At 37.6% G+C, this 15,824-nt stretch overlaps 1 long non-coding RNA gene across 1 annotated transcript; it reads right to left on the reverse strand.

The window, feature by feature from the left end:
• Positions 1-2,085: 2,085 nt before the first annotated feature.
• LOC143422041 (uncharacterized) lies at positions 2,086-3,786 on the reverse strand. Its single transcript, XR_013101645.1, has 4 exons — positions 3,275-3,786; positions 3,121-3,183; positions 2,961-3,023; positions 2,086-2,844 (listed from the first exon to the last, which is right to left on the reverse strand). It is a non-coding gene; the product is annotated as an uncharacterized LOC143422041 (long non-coding RNA).
• Positions 3,787-15,824: the final 12,038 nt, after the last annotated feature.

The raw sequence follows: 15,824 nt of genomic DNA on the forward strand, positions 1-15,824 counted from the left end.
AATAGAGACGTTAGAAAACGTCTTGTTCTGCTCAACGTATGCCCCTTCATACGTGAGAGCGAGCGCGTCTCTAGGCAGAAACAGCGTTTTATACACACCCATACTAAATGCAGCCAGGGTGGTATACATGAATGGATCAACTTGAGTACAACCCAGTAGCGTGTCACGATAAATGATGCATGCTTTACGCAGGACATCAACATCGTTAACACAGTAACGCCTGAGTTCAGCCTGAAAATCAAAGGGATTCTGTGAGGCAACCTGGTACCATTCCATGAATCGCACCTTATCGCTTTCAGACATGTGCTCATAGCCGTAGAAGGAGGGGTCTGGGTACGGGCCCACATAACGCTCATTATCCCTCGTATTAAACCTGTGTGGGAAATGGCCCTTCTGCAGGTCTTGAAAACCTAAAGCAGAGGGTATTTTGGCAAGGCCCATGGGCAAAAAGCTGAACGAATCAATCCACCGCTGGTCATAGTCCCTGTCATGCATTAAAATCACACGGCTGCCGCTCATTATGACACTAGGTGTTATGCTCTGTCTGACAAAGTACTCGAGGAGTATGTAGTTATCAAAGCCAGATGCATTATGTGCTATGAAAGTGTACCCACGAAACCTTGGGCGTCTGTAATGCTGCACAAACGCCTCCACACACTTTAATGTATTAAATGTGAACTTATTGCCCTTCAGATCAGACGCACACACAAAGTTAGCCTCGTGTTTACCGTTGTGGTACCGCGTCTCAAAATCATATAAAATGTATTTATCGTTAGGCTTCTGTTTTTCAACAGGCTGTATGAAACACTGATGGTCGGAGTCTCCTGCTAATTTAGGTTCGCGGCAGTGCTCGCATCTAGGCTGCGCACATTTGTGTGGCAATTTCTTGGATTCTCTATATGTGGTGCCACAGTGCATGCAATGTTTCATATTATCACAGGGGATCATGTTGTGTTTTAATTCAGGTAATTTGTGTTGTTGGTAACAGTGTTGTGATTTGCAGATGCGGTTACAGTCGCTGCATTTCACTGTGGGTCCCCTGTGATGTTGACAGAGTGTGTAACATGTGTTACATCTATGTTTACAGCTGTGCTGTAATGGTGTATTATATATACTGTAACAGAAATTACACACATAGGATCCCCCCAAAAAAGCGGTCGGGTTTAAAATCAGGTGGTAATGTTGATTATGGAGATACATCATCAACGTGTTAGGGTTTGGCTCTTCATGTGTGTAAAAACATTCCAGGCGTTTACGCCCTTCTGTGTGGTAATAGATTACAATCTTAATGTTGAAGTGCTTCTCAAATTTACCGACATCAGAGAATGATACTTGCTGTGTGTCGCATAGACCTACTTCAGCATGCATCTGTTTAGCTGTAGCAAGTTTTTCATGCTCAGAGGATGATGAGTTTAATGAATGTGCTATGCATAGGGAGAAGCACAAATTGTTGTTTGTGTTGTTTGGTGTGTATAAATGTCTGCCTTTCTTTGAGAGAATCTCATCATAAGGTATGTGCGCCAGTCTTAAGCGAGACCCGCCACTACTGTTCTGAGCTACCGTGACAATAAACTCTAATTCATCATCACCGATAGATTCATCATTACTCTGCATAACTTGTGCAATTTGATCGAGAAACAGCTCCGGATCATACCGATCATCAGCGTTTAAAACAGCCTGAACATCTGAAGCCAGCGAGGGGCCACGCAGGACCACGTTTAGAACACTGCCCTGTTGGGATCCCGCCACAGCTCTGTCTATCACATTGGCTAAGCACTCGCGCACTCGCGCCGGCACTTGTTCTGGATGATCGAGACTTATACCCCTAAAATCAAGGCGTTCACGCAATTCGCGAGCATTAAAATTAGGTATCTCTCTAATGTGTGACTGAGAGCGGCTGCCGGACCCAGACTGCACAACGGGCTCAATAACAACTGCAGTAGCTGCAGCAGAGGTGACCCGGCTAGATTGTGCATCAGACGCAAAATCACCAGCAGCACAAGCTATATGGTTAGCATCAGTAACAGCAACGGCCCGAGCAACACCAGCTGTACTATCACTATTATTAGCAACAATAGCCCCATCAGCAATAGCAGACGTAGGAACAGTCTGACAAGGATGTGTATCGGATGAGGCTGATGCAGGCACCCTATTAAGTCTAGCTATAATATCGTCTAATTTTTTATCTGTTTCTTCAGCCCACTGCATAAAAGTCTCTAAGTCAAAACATCTAACAGGAGTGGAGGTTCCGTTATTATGTTTAAATAATTTATTTGGAGGGTCCATGGTCTGGATTTTAAAAGTCAGGGACTTGAAATTTTGCTGCAGATGTTGTCTAATGTACTACACACTTTGTTTATGAGTTTGGTAAACTGTTGCCTTTGTACCTGTGCTTCTTGGTGGTATTGATTGAGTCTAGCTTCAATCAAACATAATTTATCAGCTATTGAAGCTATTGAAGCTATATGACTTTGTTCAGCAGGCTGAGCGTCTGGAAGCTTTATGTAAGCATCATACGCCGCTGATATTTGAGAGTCTGTTATGCCGTCTTCTTCGAAATCTATGTGTGAATCAACGCTATTTCTGACACATTCTGGGGTGGTGGGTATATGAACTAGATCAAAATCTGACATGCTGTACTCAAAAACATCAGAGAAATCGCGAGGTAGCCACTCACTCGGGGGTGTTGCAGGTTCGCTGATGAAGATCGGTTCTGACTCTCCACTGTTGCACAAAGCTCCAGGTTTTTGTTGTTCTGGGAGGTCGATACTGCTTAAACATTCCAAAAACGTCTGGAATCGTATGGTGTCCTGATCATTATGAGGAGGGGTGCTGTTCTGCAGTCTGTGAAGATAGATAGACATGTGTTAAAACATATTATACATGTACCCATTTCAAACTGAATAAGCGTGTCTCCCTCTCTATCTCTTTTTATCTAATTTATATATGCCTATGCTTACCTTGTAGTGTGCGTTATTCGGGATGGTCCTGCTTCTCCACACACCCGGTTCTCTGGCGTGGCTCTGTAGGTGTAAAACGGTCAGTTTAGAACATTTGTAATTGTTTAAACCCCTTTAAAAAAAAAAAAATACACAACTATACATCCCGTTGTATACACACCTGATGTAAGGTAGGGCTCTGTGGTAGCGGTGTCTGAATGTTTTCCTGCTCAGTTTGTTAACCCTGGAACAAACAAAAACGTTATTACATAATTTAAAACAATCGCTAGTTTAAAACATACATACGTTTAAAAATCCAGTAATGCTGTACACACCTTGTGCCTGTTAGAGAACTAGTTCCAGCTGTAAAAGCGCCCGTTTCTAAAGAAAAGGGTCCTGGGCCGTTCTCCCGAACTCCTAAAAATTAAGCTTTTGTTTTAGGAAAAAAAGATAGTTTGAATATCCTATAATATGTTAACATAACACTTTTTAAAAATCCAATAATAGGTTTTGTTTTACTTACCGTTTACGATGTCCATGTTATAAAGAACGATGTTAGTGTTGATGATCGCAAAGAAAATGGTGTGCTCTGCAGCGAATCTTGAGGCGTAAATGGCTCAGGGTATCGGGCTCTGAGCGTGTTTTTTATATAGGGTGGGTGTTTCCAAAAAGAAAGGTATGTCTCCAATCAATTTAAATGAGGCCCTACAGGGCTTTTGTCTTCTCAAGGAATTACAAAGGAGCCGATACTTCAGACAATAGGCGGGGTCGCCACCCGACTGGTACCAACTGCCCCATTTACCTTGTCGAGGAATTACAAAAAGAGCCAATACTGGCCACTTTAAACAATAGGCTGGGCCCTTGTTCGCATGGTGCTCTCAACAACTAAGTGATACCCAGCGGTGGGCTTTTACAATCCTGAACAAATTCAAACAATTAGTCAGCTGTTGAAAAGTTGGAGCGGGTCTGGGCGACTGGTTTTAGAAGTATCACTGTAGCGTTTATTTTCTAAAGGGCTGAATGTTATTTGCGACTATCTGTTGTGTTAAAAACTACTCTGAAACCATGAAACCACTTACAGAAGAAATGGCCCGTTTGATCCGTTTTTAAATAAATAAAATGCTTGCATCGGTGCATGGTGTGACACCAGAATCACAAAATGAGTGTATTTAAAAGACGATTAGTTTGAAAAGAGCGATACTGGCTGCTTTGGGGGAAAAGGTGACATTGTGTGCAGCGTGTTTTAGAAGTATCACTGTAGCGTTTATTTTCTAAAGGGCTGAATGTTATTTGCGACTATCTGTTGTGTTAAAAACTACTCTGAAACCATGAAACCCCTTACAGAAGAAATGGCCCGTTTGATCCGTTTTTAAATAAAATGATCGCATCAACCCTGGAAAGAAACCCCAGTAGATGTGTAAAAACTAGTTAAATTAAAACTAGGGGTTTGATTAAATGAAACGCTTGTGAACATGCTGACATCACCCATTCAGAAGAAATTCCCATTTGTGCCGTTTATAAAATAAAATGCATGCCTCACCGCAAGCTGAGACATTGTCAGATTTAGAAAATTAGTGTGATTAAAACACTATTACCAACACTTTTGACTAGAGCACACCCTCTTTGTTAAGGCGCACTGTGAACCAAAACAGCTTCCACTCCGCCAAGAATGAAACAAGATGTCTCCAATCAATTTAAATGAGACCCTACAGGGCTTTTGTCTTCTCAAGGAATTACAAAGGAGCCGATACTTCAGACAATAGGCGGGGTCGCCACCCGACTGGTACCAACTGCCCCATTTACCTTGTCGAGGAATTACAAAAAGAGCCAATACTGGCCACTTTAAACAATAGGCTGGGCCCTTGTTCGCATGGTGCTCTCAACAACTAAGTGATACCCAGCGGTGGGCTTTTACAATCCTGAACAAATTCAAACAATTAGCCAGCTGTTGAAAAGTTGGAGCGGGTCTGGGCGACTGGTTTTAGAAGTATCACTGTAGCGTTTATTTTCTAAAGGGCTGATGAAAAGAGCGATACTGGCTGCTTATAGCATTTATTTTCTAAAGGACTGAATGCTATTTGTAACATTTACTGTGTTAAAAACTAGCTGGCTGGCTTTGTCTCACTCTTAGTTCAACATTCCGAAATCCCGATTTTTAAATAAAATGATCGCATCAACCCTGGAAAGAAACCCCAGTAGATGTGTAAAAACTAGTTAAATTAAAACTAGGGGTTTGATTAAATGAAACGCTTGTGAACATGCTGACATCACCCATTCAGAAGAAATTCCCATTTGTGCCATTTATAAAATAAAATGCATGCCTCACTGCAAGCTGAGACATTGTCAGATTTAGAAAATTAGTGTGATTAAAACACTATTACCAACACTTTTGACTAGAGCACACCCTCTTTGTTAAGGCGCACTGTGAACCAAAACAGCTTCCACTCCGCCAAGAATGAAACAAGAAACAAAGAATTGCTTTTAAGAACACATGCATAACTGAATGTTGCGATACACCTAAGTGAAAAAATAGTTTAATTAAAAACCCTATGGTTTGATTAAATTAAAACCCCGTTAAAAACACATAAACTCATATAACCCCTCTGATACCCTGTGGTATTTCCACACCTGAACACGCATGCGCACACACACACGAAACTGGTCAAATCGGTTTGGCTGCCCGCCATCTTGGACTAGTGCCATCGAATTACTGAACGCGCATGCGCACACGCACGAAACCGGTCAAACCGGTTCTCAAACCGGTTTGGTTGGCCGCCATCTTGGATAGGTGCCATCGTATTACTACTTGTGTCTGCTACTGGAACTCTGTGTGGCTCTAATCTGAGGTGCCGTTAACTTGGAATGTCTGAGGCTGGTGACTTAGATGAATTTATCCTCAGTAGCAGAGGTGACTCTTGGTCCTCCTTTCCTGGGACGGTCCTCATGTGAGCCAGTTTCGTTGTAGCACTTGATCATTTTTGTGACTTTACTTGGGGACACATTCAAAGTTTTAGCAATTTTCCGGACTCACTGACCTTCCATTCTTAAAGTAATGATGAACTGATGTATTTCTTTACTTAGTTGATTGGTTCCTGCCGTAATATGAATTCTAACAGGTGTCAAATAGGGCTTGTTATTGTTATATAATATTAGATTGTTTTAAGTTTGCAATTACCCCACCTTGATTTTTCATAAATAATCATTCTGCTTTAGATTTTAATAGTTAACAATTTGAAACAAAACTATTTTGCTCTAAACTTACATTTAGCAGTAGAGTGCGGTGGATGAAGTAGAAATGCTTTCAGGGCTGTGTTGAAATCACAAACAGTAAGCAGAAATGTAAATGTCAAGCATTATCATGGCAATTGTGTAATTTTCCATTCACAAACTTTTAGTTATTTAAATACTAATTTTGGAACCTATTTGGTAGCTAAATGTAGACGTTATAAATGGCTGATGTCTCACATAATCGTTGGATTTCCTTCTGCTTTAACTTGCAACGTTTTGGTTGTTTATAATCGAACTACTTATTTTCACCTTTCTTATTGTCATGACCACAAAAATTGGTTGGAGTCAAACGCAAGACTCCGAAGAAAAGGTTAACAAGTTAATTTACAACAGTAAAGTTCACAGGTGTTGCTAAGGCAAAAGGTTTGTGGTTAGTGGAGTCCAGGTTCCAAATAGCCAGGGAGCTCCACAACTTCTTTTTTCATTGAATCTCAAGGGTTTATGCACAGTGGAAACCAGCTTTACTAACTGTTTTCTGTTCTACTGTCCAATGAAGACTGAAGCCATTCTACAATTCTACAACAAGTACTGGCAGGAGAAGAGATGATCGCAAACAGGTGAGTTTGTTATCTCCAAGTGCCCTGAGTCAAACGGCAGGAGCCCAGGACAAGTCCCACCCCTCAAATACACAAAATACATTAACACGGACAGAGGAGAGGGAGGGAAAGAGCAATGAGAGAGAGCGAGTGGTGGTCCAGCACAGGAGAACTCAGGGACCATGACAGTTATGGTCTTTTGCTCTGAGTATACATTTGATAGATTTTTTTTCTTCTTCTCAGATCAAAATATGTTTCTTTTTCTTAACTTCACCACTATGTTGTAGTTTAATATTTTGTTATTTTATTTTGATTTATTGGACATTACATTTTTTTATTGAAATGTCCAAAAAGCTAAGATGCAAAAGGCAGTTTTCTATGCAAGATGTGAGTGAAGTTTCAGAAGAATTACACACATAGTAGTTTTTAAATGTGAGTGATAGAGATTTTCTGCTTTTGTGATTGCACTTAATTTCAGTTCTGAGTTCAAACACACTATTATGCAGCAGGCCCCACATCATAAAGATAGTTAAGAAACAAGAGGGGCTGAGAGATATGTATCCAGAAGTCAAATGGGTTTTTTAAATGTAGGGAAGCAAGAAATTGGGCATTTCATCAAGTAGTACAGAGATCTAGAAAAAATAGAGACATAAAAAAAGAATAATTGTATAAATGTGAGGAACGTGTACTTTACAAGATACAGAAACTTTGGGGCAGATAAACAAACATGTGTAAAAGCACATTTGCAACATGAGCTGAATTGTGAACCTAGAGTGGTCATGTGCAGTCTACTGATCACTCTGAAAGCATCGTAAGGCTGAATTACATTTGAATAGAACCTATAGCCACTATAATTACTAACCAAATCCCATGGGGAAATTGGTTGAAGAGCACAGGAGAAGGGCAGGAGAAGAGATACTGTATTTGTGAGAGGGGACAATAGATGATAGAGGTTCTTAATAGCTTATATGCTATATAAGTAAAAGCTTAAGACTGAAATTAATAGTGATATGGTGATATGGTCGGGGTGACTTTAAAAGATTGACTACATAATTGACACTTTAACTGGTTAATTACTGCACTGAAAAAGATGATACATTTATATTATGTTTTATCAGTTTTAAAACTCACTTGATACTTTAATCAATATATATACTGGATTGTGAAAAATGGTAAACTTAAAAAGTGAACTGCAATTGTCTTTTTGACCAAGTTGGCACACACATATTTTTGCATGTTTTTGTTTTTTAGCAATTATAACCATGTATAATAATAATAATAATGAAATAATCTTGCTATGTTATGACATTGTTCTTATTAAGTTTTGAAATTTGATCTGTGTTTAATGTCCTCTTTATGTTAAACTAGAGATTGCACGTTTGCAGTTACACCTTGTTTTTTATTATTTCCTATCCTTTCTAATCCTTGAAAATATTGTCTTCGTCAAAGTTTCGATCGTCAAAATCCTTTCCATACAAATTAAGCCAAACTTTATCATCTTTCACAAAGGGAACTGATCCTAATCCTAATTTAAGGACATCATATTATTGTGACATATCTATTCTGTCACTTTTTGAATCAACTTACTTTTTACTTTTTTATTCTTCATGTTTGCAAACTAATTTTTAAAAAAAATCACATTCAGATTTCAAAAATATAAGGTCTTGGGCCTTGTTTGCCTCACATATCCAACATCCTATATCACATTGCTCTGCTCTGACTGATCATGGTCTCAAACAAAGTGACAAACAAGACTGCTAGACCAGATCTGTGGCTTGTAAACTGTCAGTTCTCAGAGCGGTGTATCCTGGACAACTGTTTAACTCAGCTTGCACTATAGTATTACTATTTCATAAATACATAAATAATTCATTGTGACTTTGTGTTCATTTCAGGTTAGAAATATTTGATTAGCTTTCGTCTTGCCTTTTATCCACCACACTTGATATTTTTGAATCCAAGTCTTTTGTTGCACTGTTACATAAATAATTTACTTGTTAATATTACTTGTTTTTATTATTAAAGGATTCATTCTTTAATTATTTCCTTATATTATATCCTTTTTTAATGCACCCTTGTTTCAGTTGTATCTAAATCAACCTGAAATTAAACTGCCAAATAAGTAGGTCTTGGATCCAGAGAACTCTGTCCAACTCAAGCTTTCTGAATTGTGCTTGAATTTTTAAACCTTGAGCAAAGAAAACTGCTAATAAAAACTAGAAAGCTGCCTAAAAGAGCAATGGTGGACTGGCATTCAACCCAGACAATGTGTGAAAGGAAATAAAAAACAAAGGGAATCACAGACAAAAAAGATGTTCTGAAAAAAAAAAGTTGGTATGAAAGCCTGAGAGAGTCACAGGGAAGACGAAAGAAATGTCTTATCCTATTACACATCCTTCAGTAGTAAGTTACTGAGGTTTGGCCTGTGAATTATGAATAGAAATGCATTAAATATGGATGGATCACTCCTTACTTCTCAGCAGGAATGTCTCTTGCTCGTATGTGTCCATACACAAACAAATTACTACATACATGCAAACACAGAAAATCAAGCACAAAAACATGCCAAGTCACTATAATAGATACAGTCCCAATCTGTATCTTTTATCCCAGTCACTTGAAAAATGGCAAAAAAAAAAAAAAATCATGTTTTGCATGGTTGGATCTTAACAATTCAATTCAATTCAATTTTATTTATATAGCGCCAAATTACAACAAATGTCGCCTCAAAGCGCTTCATAGATACAGAGAAAAACCCAACAATCATATGATTGAAGGTTCCAACATGCAACAAGAAGAAATGGGAGTGAGACAAAACACTTTTTGAGCATGCAAAACAATGCTTAAACTGAAACAGGCTGATCAAAAGTTTAGGACCACACCTCCCAAAAAAACCTGTACCTGTTCAATCTTTTTGGGTCTTCCACTTGAGTTTTTTGTTCCATAAACCTCAGGAAATTCAAAATGAATGTCTTACTGCATCCCACCTCAGCAGCGATGGCAGACCCTGCTTATACAGTTCAACAACTCAACCACGTTGAAAAAGGGAATTGTTTTATGCTTTTGCCATCAGAACGTCATGACAGTGAGACTACCTGACAGAAAATGACAATGAATCCACATTTTTGCACAGACTTGGCCTTTTAAAGGCATGTGGTCTTAAACTTTTAATCAGCTGTAAAAAAGCCAGTTTCAGTTTAAACATTGTTTATAATAAATTGCATGCTCAAAAAATTGTTTTGACTGTATGTTTATGTATGCCACTCTGAACAACACAACACGCAGTTTTTTTGGAAAAAAGCCCTTCACAAGACACATTAATATAACACAAAAATACAGCCAAGAGGGGTTTTCTTTAAGGTAAAAGGGAAATATTCAAATAGTCAAAACTCTAGAAACATTTAGTGGGTACAGTATAACTGTATTGTTAGGCCAATGTGTTTTGAATAAAACAAAACAAAATGCGTAGGGAATATTTGTACCACACATCACATGATGAATTAAATATTAAAAAACACTCAAAGTTGAAATTGCTCAAGTGTTCCCTTAATTCAAACACTGTATATGCAAGAATAGAGAAAGCAAGAGAGACTTGAGACTAACCACCATACTGAAAAGCGCTGCTGATGTACCATATTGCTTCATGCAAACAAAGATTAACAATCCAAATGTACACTGAGGCATATGTTATCGGAAATCTAAAGCAGAAAACAATAACTGGAATAAGCCAGCCGTGAATGGTTTGTATTCATTGTAACAACTGCAAATGTTTCTGACTGGTATATAACTTATCCTATCCAAAATCAGAAGCACAAACTGTCACATGAAACTGAACACTTAACAAGAAAAAATTGCTTTGGTTTTCTAGGTATATGAGCAGTGATTATGGAATATTAAAAAAATGTTGAATAGATAATACAAAAAAATCTTCTTATTTAATTTTCTTCTTATTTAAATGTTATATTTAGATATTATAGCTGCCATCTTACCTCAGTTCTCAGTGATTCCTGAGATTATGGACAAAACAGGTTTTAATTTTCTAAAATATATTTTTTTATTTTTCAAAAACATATTTACATATAATTGTTACACAAAGTTTTGGCTGTCTCACCATGTTTTGGTACAATCTCCCACGTGTAACATTTTTTAATAATTTATGTTTTTGCTGGAGAAGTGCAAGGTTTTTGTCAACACCATCAGACAAAAGAAATACAAAAATATCTATTTTAAATGAAGTTGTTTCACCTATTTTGACTATTAGCAGCTTCCCTGTTCTACTGTTTATGCACATATGTTTTCAAACTAATTATACCACGTTTAAAAGTAAGATTGTTTTGGCTTTTTATTATTAGAGTTACAGTCATACATATTTAATCTCTATAAGAAACAATCATATTTAGCAGCATGCAAATGAAACATTTATTGAGAAAATTACGTATTTTTATTGGAAGATCATATATGGTTCTTCAAAAGAAAACAATTAACAAAAAAATCCATATTATGGAGTTGACAAATCTCACAGTGGTGACACACTAGTAGAAGACAAGATATTATTTCTTTCAAAATGACCATTAAACCTTAACAACCTTAACAACTTATGTTTTTGCACATGTCAAGTTCTACATCTTAATAGTTCACCAGCAAGTAGCTGCCTACTACTTCTTGATTCCTAAAGTACTCTGTGGTTGTGTGTTTAGACCCTGCTGGACTTTCTCTCCTTTTGTCTCTGTGCTTCTTTCCAAAACCTTCTCTTCTGCCTTTTTTCTCTTCAGTGATCTCTTCAGATCACTGATGTTCTTTATTTTTCCCTCTTTCACTCTATTTATAGATCTTTCCCTTTCCTTTATGAGAAACTCTTTTTTCAACTCAGGCTGGCTGTTAATTTTTTCTCTCCTTCCCTGTTCCTTCTCTTTCCTTCCTCTGACAGGTTCCCCTTTGCCATTCTAGCCTGAAATGTACCATTTTGTAATTACTATAATCTTTCTGAACCATATGCATTTATACAGATTAAGGATGAATATTCACAACACAGTTATGTATTAAGCAATAGAGATGCTATCTGGTCTTTAAGTCTGACATCATTAGCCGTTTCCAGGTCCAAACTCCCATCCCAAAGTCAAAGGAACTCTGCAGCATCAATGAGAGTTACAAACTGTCTAAATTCTTTCATCTTTAATAAAATGATCAGTGTGGCTCAGTTAGAAGTTAGCTAGCTGGTTTAACCTACATTCCAACATAAATGAAGACAGAAAACTAAACAGCAGTGACTTTTGTCGGGTTACTGAAGTTGGACTAGCTGGTATATAATGATGTGCTAGGCGATCGCTAGCGACACAGCTATGTTAGCATAACATAAACACAGTAAAGCTGGAGGATGAGGATGAACTTTTTTCAACTCGATAAAAGTTAATGCAAGGGTTTCTGATGGTTAGGCCAACAGTGATCACTCACTGTTTTTAGGGGCTTGTTCAGATTAAATAGAACAAGATAAAAAGCATTAAAACATTTTAACAGCACAACAGGCTTAATAAGCACAGAGTAGTTTGGGCCCGGAAGCAGGATTCATACATCATCACTGCTGGCTCTCGGGGCAGAGATAGCTCAGTAGATGCCACATGATCGGAAGGTTGGGCGTTCAAATCCAACAAACAGCGGCTATCCTGGATTTGTAGCGGCCCACTGCATCACTGAGTGAATGGGTTAAATGCAGAGGACTAAGCAGAACACCATTAGAAAACAGGTCAACACCGTCAGACAAAAATCCTGATGGTGTTGACATCTGATGGTGTTGACAAAATACCCTACTTTCTTTCATAACACATCTTTTTCTGACAGAAGCCATTTTGTTTTTCATCAGTTGCTTATGGCCTCTACAGTCTACTTAAATGAAGCTCTTTTTACAAAAAGAATAAAATTAAATCTTGTATTTCATCGACTTTGGTGATGAAGCACTGTGGTTGTGAACACAGAGTTTTATCAGAAAGGTATGTCATAAATGAAATAAAAAAAATAAATAAATTATCACAGCAGTGACCTCATGGCCTGTGTATCAAACAGGAAGTGGTAAAGGGGTCCTCAGAGTGTAAGCTACCCACAATAATTCCTGATTTTTTTGTACTTTTAAAAAAATCTGATGGTGTTGACAAAAAATCTGGACACGATTTTGATGACTTAAAAATATGTAAAAATAAAATTTCAATTGCATATTTTGATATTATATAAGTTATTGACTTAAATACTTAGTGACGAGAACCATGATGTTTAATTTTACATTAGTTTAAATCTTTTTTTTCCTGTATTTTAATATTATCACACCTGTTTCTGGACAATGGATTTTTAAGGTACTGGTAATGTATTGTACCATTTAAAATAAATATATATGTATAAAAAATGCAAAATCATACTTTTGTTGTATAAACATTGCCTTGGTTTGTCTTTTAGTCACTTGGGTTAACACTTGTATTCATATGTTTAACCCCAAAATTGGGTTTTATCTGGTGGACATGTTTTGTCCCTTTTGTCAAGAATCACTGCTCTACTATGTGTACAAAAATAAAAAACATTTTAATTTTTTTTTTCAGTTGGAGTATCTATTCCACTCTTTCTTGATGATTTTGCTAGATCTTGGGGATGTTAACATGATTCACACATATTCCAAACATCATTCACAGTATTATTCTGTCAGTACTACAGCTGTATGGCCTTTATCTGTAGCACCTTAAATCATTTTTTTTCAATACTCCTGGATGCTCTGCAATGGTATCTTCAAGCACTGCAAAGATCACTGAACAGTGGAATTTCTATGGATTACCTGTTGGTTTCGCATAAAATCTTCTTACACTTGGCTTGTTCTGTTCATATCGTGCACAGATGTACAGGTAGTGTAACTTTCAGCTTTAAAGAAGTACACATACACATGCACACAAACTTATTTTTTCTTTATCAAATACAAAGAAAACAGAAAGGCAGAATACATGTACCTAAATGTATGTACTTAACCTATGTTTGCAATGATTTCTGGCTCTATTGTTGCAAGGTATTGTCCATTAGCTGCAAGCATTTGCATGTTATCAGAATTCTGTGCACCATCGCTGTCTTGGTTACACTCAGGATATGATATTTTGGTCTATATCAGAAACACAGTGGGATGTGGAAGATCATCTGGAAACCTGATGCTCATGCCACTGAATAAATAAATGAGGAAACAGAGTTCATTAATCTGCCCTGATTCTCACAATAATTAAATGGGAATTGGTGTGCATAGTTACCATTTCCATGGGATGAGATACAACCTACACTATATTGCAAAACGTTTTCGCTCACCCATTCAAATCATTGAATTCAGGTGTTCACTTCAATGGCCACAGGTGTATAAAATCAAACACCTAAGCATACAGACTACTTCTACAAAGATTTGTTAAAGAACGGGTCACTCTCACATGAAATCACACAACGGGGTCTGTGGATGCTGAGGAGCAAAGTACACAGAGGTTGCCAACTTTCGCTACAGACCTCCAAACTTCATGTGGCCTTTACATTTGCTCAGAAACAGTGCATCAAGACTTCCATGATATGTAACCCTTCGATTCTCCCACTGGTCCAAAAGTGCTTCAGCCACCCTTCACCCACAACCCCAGACAGTAGACGGCTACCCATTCCTTATTCTGCTGGAGGTTTCTTCCTGGTAAAAGGAAGTTTTTCCTTGCCGCTGTTGCCTCTGTGGTCTGCTTGAAAAAAATTTTTTGATTTTTTTGTATTCTTTTATTTTTCCATTTTTGATGTGTTAACAGTGGTGTTTATGGTTTTTCAAAATATCCAGGCATCATGTGTCTTGCAGATGTGAAACTGCAAAAACAGATTCTAAACAGATTTTATCAACTATTTCAAACTTCTCACCTTTCAGTGCTATTACTAAAAAAATGTATGTGTTGCCTAGATTACACATTAAGTATATGCTTTGACGTGGGTAAGCCTTTATATATAAGGTAACCGACTGGTTTTCAGGAACTTTGTGGTACCATAGCTGGAACAGCAGTGAGAGAAACAACTGCTCTTCTTTTAACATTAAAGGAATATTCTTAAGGTAAATTATTGCTAACAATTTTCCATAGGTTATGTATTAATTTTCTCAGCCCTGGCACTGAATGTGAAATATCCATCAAAGTTAACGAAGGAAGAGTTGCCATCTGTGCTTATTGTCTGCTGTCAAAGGCATGCACGCTTCAGCTACCAATGGCAAGCTGTTGCTCCCACCTCATCTGTTTCTACCTTCTTTTCTTCTCTCTTAGTAACATGCTACCTGTCTCCTCTCTCTTTGTTGCTCTTCAGCCCCTTTTCTTTCTGCTTCTGCCAGGTAATCATTTCTCTCCTTTTGGAAAGAAATTATTACAAAATTATTGCTGGGCAGATGATTGAACGGCACAGCTGATATTTTTCTGCCACTGCTATACTGTAAAAGGAGAACAGCACAAAGGCCTTCAGTTTTGAAATGCTATATTTTGTGCGATGCTTGGGTAGGAATGTTTTGTAGACTCATTAAAGTTGATTTCAGTTCTTGCTGGGTGCACCTGGTTGTGGATTGGTGTAGTGTATGTGGAGTTATATACATTAACAGGGGGAGGTACAACCTTTGGTGGGTAATATTGTGTAGTGTAAAAAGAAAGCACTGAGATTAAATTGCATGTTTAAAAAGGTCTTTGAGCAACTGCAGTTTAACCTATTCTTCTTAGCACATACTCTCAAAGTTCATTAGATTGGAGAGATTGTTTTATTTATATTCATTCATTTATTTGTATTCAGTCTTGGTTTTTACCAGTTTTCTCTGCCACTGAGAAGCACCATCAGAACATAATGGTGCCACTACCATATTTCACTATAAGTAGAGATAATATTATCCATACCATCTTATTTTTGACTTGTTTTTGACAACAGTTTTTGACCCCATAGTTTACTTTAGCTTTTACACATAATTTAATAACATTTCCACTAGCAGGCTAGATTTAGGCACCATAGTTGCGTAACAAGCCAAAGATCCATCCAGTATAAAACATTCTGCCAAATC

This window comes from Maylandia zebra, linkage group LG14 (genome assembly GCF_041146795.1).
Source record: "Maylandia zebra isolate NMK-2024a linkage group LG14, Mzebra_GT3a, whole genome shotgun sequence".
In the NCBI taxonomy this organism is placed as follows: Eukaryota; Metazoa; Chordata; class Actinopteri; order Cichliformes; family Cichlidae; genus Maylandia; species Maylandia zebra.